Here is an 11,433-nt window from a genome sequence, read left to right as displayed (position 1 = left end):
GTGTGAGGGCACAGCGCAGGGAGTTGTCTGCCTCATTTGCATTAGCCCCGCCCTCAGAGCGCAAGCGCTCCGTGAGGTCTGTCCAGCGGGAGCAGGCTGCTCTGCGGCCCATCCGGCTGGCGGGGCGAGGTCGCCATGGAAACGGTGCCGGGCCCGAGGACCAGGCTCCTCGGCCAGGCTGCGGCCACCGGTGCCTATGGGGAGGCGAAGGCCTCGTCCCCGGGGTGCCCCGGAGCCTTCCACCACCTGGAAAGCTCACGGTGCCTGCTGATGGAGGCGGCGGATTTGTGTATTTTCACCTGGAACATCTCGCACTGCTCCCAGAGAGCCTCTAAAGCACTGAGTGGGGATGAAACAACAAGCATGGCAGCTGGGGGCCTTCCCATAATCATCAAATACTTGTCTCTGGCCTTAAGTAGCAGATATTTATACTTTTCTCCAAAGACTCACATTACATCCCATGTTGTTCAGAACACAGAGACTGTAGTTGTCCTTTATTACTTAAAGATCTCTCTTTGGACCTTTTGTTCAAGCAACTCCTGTTAGAATCATAGAATTACAAAATCAGCTAGGTTGGAAAAGACCTCTAAGAGCATCAAGTCCAACCATTACCCCAGGACTGCCAAGATCGCCACTAAACCATGTTACCAAGGGCCTCATCTACACAGTTGTTGCTGCTTTCAGCATCCACATCACCATATACTCTCACTGCAATGCCTGCTACCACCCAACTATTCACAAGCTTCACCAGAGGAAATGAATGCAAAAGCCAACTGCTATATTCAGAGAGGTATCATTGCATCCTACTACTTCCCAATGATTCTATGTATTACACTCACCGTTGGCTTCCTGAACAGGGAATTTTTATAAATAGAAGCCAAGCAATTAACTGCAGTCAACAGAGTTTGCAATTAAGGAGTGATTTGTAGGTATTTAGCTATTGAGATCACCTGCAGCAGAGCATAGCATTAAGCATCCTCAGGGAGTGCACTCCACGCAGCAGTTGTGCTGAGTGGTGATGCACTGGCCCTGCAGCCCCAGTCCTCCTTGTCAAACCTGTATGGGGATTTGTACTGCGAAGGCCCACGACAGCACAGGTGCTTATAATAGTGCTGATGGGAGCCATTTGTATGGCTTCTTGTTTAATTACAGCCTACTGAATGAGCAGTAAGTACAAATACCTCCAGTGTAGGCACCTGTAGCTGAATATGAGCAAAGGGTGTGTGGGGGTAAAACAGAGAAGAAGGAGGGCTCATCACTGTAGTGTTTAGTGGTGGGCTGTTTTCTATGCTATTCAGACTGCAACTTCAGAATTTGCAGTTCTGTTGCTGATGGTGTTTTACTGCTTTGGGAAAGACCCTGAAATTTTGGTGAGTGTTTTTGAGGGTTTTCTGTGCTGACTTTACCTGTTCCTTTATCTGTATTTTCTTACCCTTGTTATGCCTGAGCTTTGCTGTTCAAGGACTTTGTTTTGTTTATTCCCTAAGGCATCTAGCTAGCTGAAGCATGTACCTTGTGTTAGCTTTAGTAGTCCTTACAGGTAGCTAGGGTTAAAGCTCCTTATCTGAGCACATAATGTAATTGCAGAAGGAATGAGCTTTCTGTTGCCTTCCTTAGGTACAAGGGCATGTTTAGGCAGGTATTGCAACCCTGGTTACTACAGGAAAACTTCTGCAAGGTGCAGTGTGGTATTTTGGTGCATCTCCTAGCTCTGTACGTGTCATTAAGGTAGGTCAGTGAAAGGGGACTGCGGAAAGCAAGCTGCCTTCTGCATGCTGCTGTTTCTTGCTCCTTGGTTAAGTGAAGGCATCATCTTGGTTGGTTTTTCTCAGGATGTGAGTACACACGCACCAAGTAAATGCCTCTCTCTGTTTTCTGTGCTTGTGACTAAAGACTGGTCTCTGTTGCAATGTTTTATCAGTTAGAATGGCAAAACCAGTACTAGTGCTAGCTTAAATGTCTGCAGTAATAGCAGTGTGCGACTGATGTATTCTACACTTTGCTTGGATTCTTGTGAACAGAAGTGCTTAAATCTGTCTGGAGGTGATGCCTTTCACCCCAGCACATGGGCTGTTGTACCTAATAGATGCAAGTAGAGTAGCATAACTTGGCTGGGCCTTGATTCATGCTAGTGCTTTAGCTTGTAACTTATCTAGAAAGATACTAATGTAAATTGTTATTGTTGGCTGGTGGTAGGCTTTAAACACTTTAGTTTGGAAAAGTTGACATAGAAGGGCTTCTTTGAGTGATTGCCGCTTTGGAAGCAGAAGGTTGCCTTTTGATTCCCATTAAAACAATCAATGATGTTACTTGCAAGCTATGTTCTGTATTGTCTAAAGACCATAACAGAAGGTAGCTGGATTTTTTTCATGAAACAAATGTATTAGAGTTGTAGATCAGCAGATGCTGCAGCTGTTTGCCTTGGGGGATGCGGTAAGAGCAGTATTTTCATGGGTAATTCTAGTTCCGATGCTTGAACTTGAGCTAGAAATAGTGTGCTGCTGTTGTAACGGAAGGCTTTTTTATACACTGAAGTGATGATATGTAACACAAGCCTAAAATCTGGATAATCTGTTTCCTGCCCTATCCTACTGTTCGGGGTGTTGATCCCATGGGAAGATGTAGTACAAATGCATAAAAAGCTATGCCTTTCTGGCTTCTAAACACACTTTCTCAATGCTGGATGCGCAGGAATGTGGGTTCAAGTGTATTTCAAACACAAGTAGTTAAGAAGCAAATGGTTTGTTGCACTGGATGCTGGTCTGTTCACAGAGGAAACCCACTGTGGAGAGCCAGGCTGTGTAACCAGTTAAGGCCTTTGTAGGACACCAAGAGCACTTCAAGGGCAAAAACCTGTAATCTAGCAGCTGAGGGAATGGGATGCTGTGATAACACAAAACCAGTGTGTAAAATGTTTCTCTGCTGTTGAAACTGTCTCTGTGTGAGATAAGACAGCAGCTGAGGAAACTGGAGCTAGGCAGAGAAATCAAGGCCAAAGTAGAATGCTTTGTCTTGGAGTGTGTAAACTAAATATGTAAACAGGAGGAACTAGAGATCATGGGGGAGACTGAAGAAACTCTTGTAGGGTAGAACCTTGCAAGGCCACCCGCACTGTATCAGTAATATTATGTAAGGCTGAGATTGCCTATGTAACAATACCAGAAATGCCAGACTCTGTAGCAAAACTAAGACCAATAGGGAAGGAGTAATTGGGGTGGATTGCCTATTTAGGAGGAGACTAGTGGAAGGAAGGCAAGAGCATGGCAAAAAAGTGGAACCTGGAATGAAAGAATGAAGGTGGGAGCATCTGACTGCAGGAGCACAAACATCTGTGCATGGTAGTGAAGTCTGAAGCTTGGGATGCTGGAATGATGCTCCTTGGATGAGCTGCTGGACTCTCCATCAGGTCTATGTTGCAAAGATTTGCTGTGGGAAGGTAAAGAGGGGCAGATTTGCACTTGGATACTAAGTGGTGTGGGAGGGAAGGGTGGCACCCCTGTAACTCAATAGCACTTGTGTGTGTTTTGTAAGAGTTGATTAGTAGCTTGGTAGTTGTGTGCAAAGTGATATAAGTAACCAGGAGGTACTAGTGGTGTGGTAATGAAGTTGTTGATCACTTGACTGATGTATTTGTGTGAGTGTCTCATAGAAGTTAGTCCCCTGACTGCTGTCTGAAGGGGATCAGCTGGGCAGAGCTGTTAGTTGGGGTCCAGGAGCTCTTGATTTGGGTTAATTGATACTGAGATCTCTTTGTGTGGATGGGAATGATGGATATGGGATGAACTTCTGAGTGAGAGAGTGGGTCTCTGTGCAGGCTGTTTCAACATGGAAGGGATTACTGGGACTGAATGCTATAAAGTACAGATTAAAATATGCTCAATTAAAGTAGTGTCTGATACAGAGATGTGTCTGAAAAGGGGTTTAGATGAGGAAAAAGATGATAGCTTTTTGGATCCTGAGACACAGGGCATGGAGATTCTAATCTCAGATGAGGAAGACCTCTGATGCAAAGGGTGCCTACAGTGGTTATTAGGAAGATGAGACTGGTGGTGGGAGCTATAATAACGCAGAAGCTGGGCTGTGCTGAAAGCAGGACAAGTCAAGAAAGGAGAAAGCTTGGAGTGTGTCCAGAATCTAGACCTTGGTGCAGCAGCCATCTGGGCCCAGGGAGAGGCTGAAGGGGTGATGGTGTCAGGCAGGGTGGTTTCCAGTGCCCTGCCTGCTGATGCAGTCACCCTGTGGTAACACTCACCATGTCTTATTCTTGGCAGTGCAGCCATTTCAGACCTACTGTGTTATTCAGCAGCTGCAGCGAGAGGAGAAGTAGCTGCTCCAAACCTCTCTGTCACCACTGAGTTGTGTTTTGACTGCTATTTAAGCAGAGTTATGCAGGGGGTGGTTTTTAGATAGTCAAGTGAAGACTTGCTCTGTGATGACTAGGGCTTTTCCTTGTGTTTTGACCTCGTACAGAGTCTAGGCTATTTCACAGACCTTGGAAATAGATGCCAGACCCAAACCGGATTTCAGTGCTTTCTGGGACTGCTGCTTTGAATAGCTGAAACAGATTCACTCCCCCTTCAAAGTGCCTTTATAAGGGGTGACTGACTGTAATACGCATTAACTGCTATTTCTGCAGTTTACAGTGCCAGTTGGAGCTCTTCTCTTTGTGTTGCACTAGTAGAAGCAGGGTGAGGACTGGAGTCTTCTGGATGAAGAAGTTAAAGCCTCCCCCTTGGCTGATGGGGTGTTTATGCAGCAAGAGCTGGGAGTGGTCCCAAGCCCACCTCTTGGAGAGGGAGTTGGTATCTGAGGCCTTCTAGGCTGTCCATCACAAAAGGAGCTCTGGTAACAGCTGTGCTCATGGTATCTTTTCAGTTGGCTTGGGCAGCTGTAAGAATCTCAACACTGAAGTAGTTACTGATGGATAGGTCCCCCCTGTGGTGTGGGGGGAAGTAGGGTCAGATCCCCAGTGTTGCTGGGGAATTCCTCTGACTGAGTGAATGGTGTGCGGAGGGGATGAGGCTGCTTTCAGGCTGCCTTCTACACCAGTTGCTCCACTCAGAGGAGCAAACATGCTGCTTCCTGGCTGAAAAGCCTTATAGAACAGCATTTTTACACTCTACAAAGCCTGCATACTGGTGCCCTGCAGCTTGGGCTGTTCCTGGCTCCTCAGCTGTGTTCAGAGCTTAATCTTTTGCTAGCTTCAGGGATGAATGAGTGAAGGAATTGGTCTGCTCTGGAAACTTGGGCTGCTTATCCTGCTGCCAAAGTGAGGTGTCACCCCTCAGCTGCTGTTCCTGTCCAGCTCCTCACCCTGGGGACAAATGGGGGCCTTACAGCCATCTTCATCTGCTGCTTCGATCCCACCAAAATAACTTCTGTGTTTTCCCTTTTAATAAAAACACAGACCTGTGTGGATTGGTGGGTTTCTCCTGTTTCTACTAATCTCTGCTTTTAATCTCTCTCAAAACCTTTCCACCATGTAGCTTTTGCTGCTCTTCGTGGTGTCATTGCTTTCATTTGAAGTTCCTGCTCTTGTCTGCAAAGCCCTTTTCTTTCTTGTGGGCTGTTTTCAAGCTCCTTTCAGTATTGGTTACCTTTCTTTACATGTTACCACTAGACAGTACAAGGGATGGCAAATAGCCTCACTCCTTTTTCTGAGAAGCAGAGGCTGTGTTCTCCTGCTTTGCCAAACTTTCCATCTACAAATATCTAAGAGGATCAGTGTAAGGAGACACTGGTGTGTAACCAGCTCCTGGTATGCAGTGCCAGCTCTGCCTGCAGGAAGCAGGTTGTTGCTATGTGCACTGTGACATGAATTGTCCACACAAACCTGTGGCCATGGTGGCACTTGAGGTTCAAGTGTGAAGCAGATTGTTCCTCCTGGCCTCCTGCTATGCTATCCCAGTGTGGGAGCTGGCAGGCTGCTGTTCTGGTCCAGGCTGTGCTCTGGGCCACTGGAGAGGCTGGAGGGGTGCAGTGTGTGAGCAGGAGTGTGGCAGAAACTTCATCTCAGCCCACCATGCAGCATCTCTCCCTTTCTTGATGCTGCAAGACCTTGTTTCTTCCAAGAGGTCAACCCTCCCCTTGGATTGTGGCCGACTTTAAAAAATCAAGACCTGTTCTCTGCAGCCTTGGTTGCTACTGCTGGTAATCGGCTACTGCCTTGTGTCACCCTGTTGTACTAGGTATGATGTAGTAATCTCTTGTGGAAGTATTTAACTCTTCAGAGTGCTTTGCTGGAACATTGTGGGTTTGCTTTTGTCTGGGAGATTGCATCAAAAACCTGTGGTGCTGCTTTACCTTGAGAGATCCAAAATGCTTCCATGATTAAGTGGCATTGGTGTGGGAAGCTGCTCCCATACGTAAAGATAAAGTCCTGAAATGACCCAGCTATTGCACTTTCCTTGAATTTCTGTGTTGCTGCCAGGCACGTCTTGCTGAGGGAAAGCATCCCTTTTAGGAAGACAGCCAGTGCCTCTGTCCTAAGGATATTTACTGGCTGGAGAGGATTGAAGCGATTGTGTTGTACTGCATGGCTTTCTGTGCCACTCTCCCACCTCCCCAAGAAGGACTTGGGAATCTTCTCCTGGGTGTCTTTTTCTTAAAGACCTCAAACAGAGCCTGATTTTATGTTGGGAATAGTGGGAATGGAAGTGATAAGGAAAAGTAAGAAACCTCTTTGTGATCTGCTCCCATGTGCTATCTCCAGCTACTTGGATGCTGGATGTGTGTCTGACTCTGGCACTGGAGCTGTGGAAGACAAACCTTAGCTCGATGAGTATGTTCAGTTTTAACCTCTCTCTTCCAAAGCACTCCTGGAAGCTTTTTTTTTTTCCAAGGGAGGCCTTTGCCAGGGCTTTGTCAGAGGGTGACAGTTATGCAGAGCCTGCTCAAAATGGGGAGACTAACTGGAAATAACTCATCATTTCTTCATCCCCTTGGTTAGGGGAAATGTTGCTTTTTCAGTATTTATCCCTGTACCCTTGGGAGTTGCTACAGAGCAGTAGCAACAGATCTGTGGTTTTTGTGGGATGGGGAGAGCAGGGCAGAAGGAAAGATGGAAAGAAGAGTCTGAAAGTTTGGGTGCTGGAACAGTGGAGAGGAAAAGGTGACTTAATGGGATCTCCCTGTTTAGCAGCTGATCACAGGGCAGTGGCATGAGGCAAGAATAGTCTTGGTTGATTATTTGAGTAAAATAAGTGGGAATGTGCTCTTCTGTGGGCCCAATGCTTTTAAAGTTGTGTTGGCTTTCAGTATGCTTCCCAAGGAAGCATCCAAACCATTTCAAGCTGCCAGCCTGACCTGAGGACACAGCTAATGAGTTGCTGCTTCAGGTGGACAGAAGACTTGGTGACACTTCTGAACTGTTGGCCTTGGTGAAAATGATCTCCAGACATAAGATACTTGTATGAAGTTTCACACTTGGATACTGTGGCACACTGTGTATGTTGGTCTGTGCCGTCCTGTAGTCAGGATCGCTTCAATCTCTCTGCCAGAGAATGTGCAGTCTGACATGTACTCAAATATTTACACTTTCCTGTTTTTTGTGGCTCACAGTGGGCTTTGTGCTCCATGACCAGGTAATCAGAAAGCTCCCTGGATTTGAAGCTAGCTTGGGTGACAGTAAAGCTTTACTGCCTTGAGACATGTCCAGCAAACCCATGTTTTTCTAATGCTAGCAAGTAATTTCTGCTGCTTTAGATACTAGAAAAGCCATTAACAGTATTAGGCATTAACTAGTGGTGGATTCACCTGTAGCAAGTGTGTAATTGAGTGGTGAAACAGAATCTGCTCTCTACTTGAGCTATCAAGTGTACTGGCTGGTTTTGTGTTGCAAACATTGCTTGACTGCTCCTTAGCAACTCTGTCTGGGTCAGCTGGCTCTGAAGCATGCTTTTCTGGGCAGATCAAGTATTTTGGGAGCTGTAGTGTCAGCCTCCTTGACTCTCACCAAGACGTGTGAGGAGGGAGAGGCCCTGCCAGATGGCTGGGCATGGGTGAGGGAATTGCTCTGGGGAGAGTCTGAAGTATCATGTTCTCACCAAGCAGAGATGAAGATCTCATTTCAGCTGGCTGTGACCCTCTTCTGAGTTCTCTCCTCTTTATTTGCTGCCTGGCTTCTCATTCAGCTCCAGCCAAGTGGGATTGAACCCTTTTCCAGCAAGGTTAAAACTGCTGGAAAGGCTTGAAGGCAGAGGCTGCCTTGTTTCTTATTGGGTTGGTCTGTTGTTACTCCCCGCTAGCAACCACAGCTCCAGTGCCCAGGCTGGTGAGGCTTGGTTCCCAGGCACAGTGTGCTGCCTGCCCAGCCACCCTTTCAGTCTGTGCCATGAGGGAGCTGGTGTATAGGAATGGATGGCTGTGGCTCTGGGACCAGAGAGGCATTTAGCAGAGCTAAAGCTCTAAGGACTGTTTTGCCCTTTCCTGCTCAGGTGCCAGGCAATGGATATGGTGATGTTTCAGAAGGCATAGCAGAGCTTGAAATTGGAGCAAGGGTAGAAAGTGGATGGTAGCCTGAGGAAACAAGTCAGCCAGGATCTCCTCTTTGGCCCTACAGTTGCTCCTGAAGAGCTGGGGGGATTGATGCTGTTGGATGCTTGCTTCCAAAGCCAGGGCAGCTTCTGGCTGCTGGCACTGGAGAAACAGGAGCAGGTAAAGAGGAAGGAGAGATTTGGGGGATGGACCCTTTCCTTAAGGGGTACCACTAGGTAATGTTAGTGTCTGGGGCTTGTTTTGCTTAAGTATCTGGCTTTTGATGCCTTCTGGCCATCAGATGGCCCTACAGAAGATCACCTTCCTGCCAAACCGTTTTCCCTGAAGCACTGCCTGCTTTCACTTCCCAGTGAGCATTTGACAGGACCAGGCAAGCTGGTACTGGTGCTCTCAAAGCCCTCTACCCCTGTATGCATGGATTTGTCACACTGCAGTTCAGCCCAACGTTGTCTAGCAGGAATTTGCTCCACCTGTGGTCTCCCAAAACCTGCCTTGGGAGTGGAAGCAAGCCTGATGGTTAATATGAATGATAGGCACTGGTGTAATGGTGGGGTAAACAATGTTGTCAGCCTCTGGGAGCAAGAGGCTGCAGCTCTGGAGGGGCAAGGCAGGAGCCTTGTGCCTCCTGCATACCAAAACCTTGTTGTAACACACCTAATACTTCAGAGCAGTGCTGTGCCCTGCAAGCCAGGAGCTGGGATTTGTCCCCTTGTGCTTGTGAAGGTAAGCCTCTCTTGGGTCAATCCTGAGAGATCTGGTGCTTGGGTATGGGGGAGAGCTCAGTGCTGGGGAGCAGCAGGGACTGGGCAGCATCAGGCAGCCAGAGCCCCAGCACAGAGCCAAGGCTTGCCCTGGTGGGTTTGCACTCTCCCTCTGGGGCTGTGAAGTGCTGTCTACACTATGTCTGCTGTCAACACCCTCCTCTGGGGTGATCTGCTTCCAGGGATATGTCTGCACTTCTGTGGTCAGGCATGTGACAATGCTGCCCTGGAGCACTCCCAGCCCTGCTTAATCCTCATCTCATTCCCCCTCTTACCTCTTCAGTTTGCTTCCTCTTGTGGGCCATCCTGCCTGGCTGAGCCACCAGCTTGTTCCCCTTATCTTTTCCCAGTGCAAAATGAAAGCAATTAATAGTAGTGCTTGGGCTGTCTTGGTGCTGGAACCTGAGTGATTAACATGGCCTGTCACCCTTCTGCAACTGCACGGGAGAACTGTGAGCACTGATGCAGCGTGCAACAGCAGATGGTAGATGGACCATCTGTAGCTTTGGAGCAAGAGCTGGTGGTGATCGACTACATGAGAGAACAGCTTCTCCAGGGCTGTCTTAAACAGGCATGAAGCAAGAGGGGCAAGCTGGGCTTGCTTTGTTTCCCCTCAATGGCTGCAATAGCTATGTGCTCTGTACAGACCACTTGCTCTGAAACACAAAGGGTCCATGGAAGTGATCCTGTGGCTCTCGGTAGGGATGCAGGGCTGAACTGGATTAAAAGAGGCACTGAGGGTGGTTTTTAAGAAGATCATTTTATTCCATTTACCCACCTCATGCTGCTATTGACACACAATATCCCCCTGGATTTCTGTGGTGGCTCTGAGCAAGTTAGGCAGGCAAGTTGTTAGGGAGGTAGCTAATGGTGTCCTCTCAATAAAGGTATAATGAGGTGTGCTCAAACAGGGTGCAGTGGAGCTGCAGGAGGCTCAGCTCTCAACCTTTTCTGAGCAGTCAGGCAAATTTAGGAAGAGATGTTTAGGAGCCCTCAAGCCTAGAGAAGAGCCCAGCCCTGTCCTTGCCCAGTGAGTGCCTGAGCTATGCTCTGTTGTAAGCTGGGCTAAATGCAGGAAATATCACAGTACCTGCTCTCCTCCTTCCCAACCTGCTAATGAGCTGGGGAGACCCCAGTTAAATTTGATTTGCCTGGAAGCTGTTTCAGCCTCTACTTTTTTTGTAATGGCTCTAAATGAAGTAGGTTGTAAACTTTTCCTTTCCTCCTGTTTGAGGATGTGATGGTTATGATGGGCTTTGCTGCTAGGCTGCAAGTCTGGTTTAAGGGTACTGGGTACTGCCTGGTCTTGTTTAAATACTCTAGTGCTGTTCTCTTCTGCAGGGTTAGACTTGGAGGTCTGCACCCATGGCAAAAGCAGGCTTGAGCTAGTGCGGATTATGAACCTCAAGGGACAAGAACAACCTCCATTGTGTAGTACCCAGCATTGCTTGTGGCAGGCAGGTTATTAGGGGACTGCCAAATTTCCTGTTAGGCTAGGGGAAAGCACAGAGCTGAGGGATGAGTTTCACCATCTTGGTTAACACTTGCGAGAGGCAAGTGTATAGTTAAGGCTGTAGCAGAAAGAGGCTGAAGGATCTAAAGTGGGGGGTTGAGGGGGAATGGGGACAACAACTTGGTTTAGTTCTGTGCATGGACTTTTCCTGTCTCTGGTAGCAAAGTTTCTTTAAAAAACCCAATGTTATGTACAGCTTTCCTTCCTGCCCTTGGGGAGAGGATAATGAGTCACGGGGAGGACATGGCTTAATGCCCTGGAGGATGCTTGGATTGTCTGGTGAGGGCAGGCTAGGAACAAATTCGGCTGTGGGTCAGAGTTTCTCAAGGTAAATGCACACTTAAATGTGAATGATAAATAGTGAGACTGCAGTGAGATGCTTTTACATGAGAACTTCGTCAGAGGAAATGTAGATGCAGCTGGATTTTGCTTTAGAAACAAAGCAGATGCAGCTCTTGTTTGCTGATTGTGTCGTAGGAGTGCTTTGGGAGGATGGGGAGAGTGGAGCACGGTTGAAGCTTGCTTTTTTTAGTTGAAGATCTTGCTGTCTGGGCAAGGACATGAAGTTACTGCAGCAGGGCTGGGCTGTGTCCTCTTTCCTCTTAGCTGGAAAACAAAACCTCTTTCACTGGTGTTCGCCTTCCCCATTTGTATGCCTGCTCA

The 11,433-nt window shown here is 47.7% G+C and overlaps 1 protein-coding gene across 3 annotated transcripts in view; it reads left to right on the top strand.

Annotated features, from left to right (window-relative positions):
• CUNH10orf95 (chromosome unknown C10orf95 homolog) overlaps positions 1-11,433 on the top strand; it is a 174,958-nt gene that overhangs the window by 161,576 nt on the left and 1,949 nt on the right. The window contains exons 1-2 of one of the 3 annotated variants that reach the window (XM_062601942.1): positions 993-1,370; positions 8,436-8,655. The exons of 1 other annotated variant lie outside the window; for it this stretch is intronic. The gene's annotated coding sequence lies outside the window, so the exon portion shown is untranslated. Of the gene's footprint in view, positions 1-992; positions 1,371-8,435; positions 8,656-11,433 lie in introns of those variants that run through there. One more of the 3 variants, XM_062601943.1, reaches the window with a different exon arrangement.

This window comes from Pezoporus occidentalis, unplaced genomic scaffold, assembly GCF_034315485.1.
Source record: "Pezoporus occidentalis ecotype Australia unplaced genomic scaffold, CSIRO_AGI_Poc_V1 ctg73, whole genome shotgun sequence".
Taxonomy (NCBI): domain Eukaryota; kingdom Metazoa; phylum Chordata; class Aves; order Psittaciformes; family Psittacidae; genus Pezoporus; species Pezoporus occidentalis.
The sequence above is the reverse complement of the archived record's forward strand: the minus strand, read 5'-3'. Positions and strand labels throughout refer to the sequence as shown.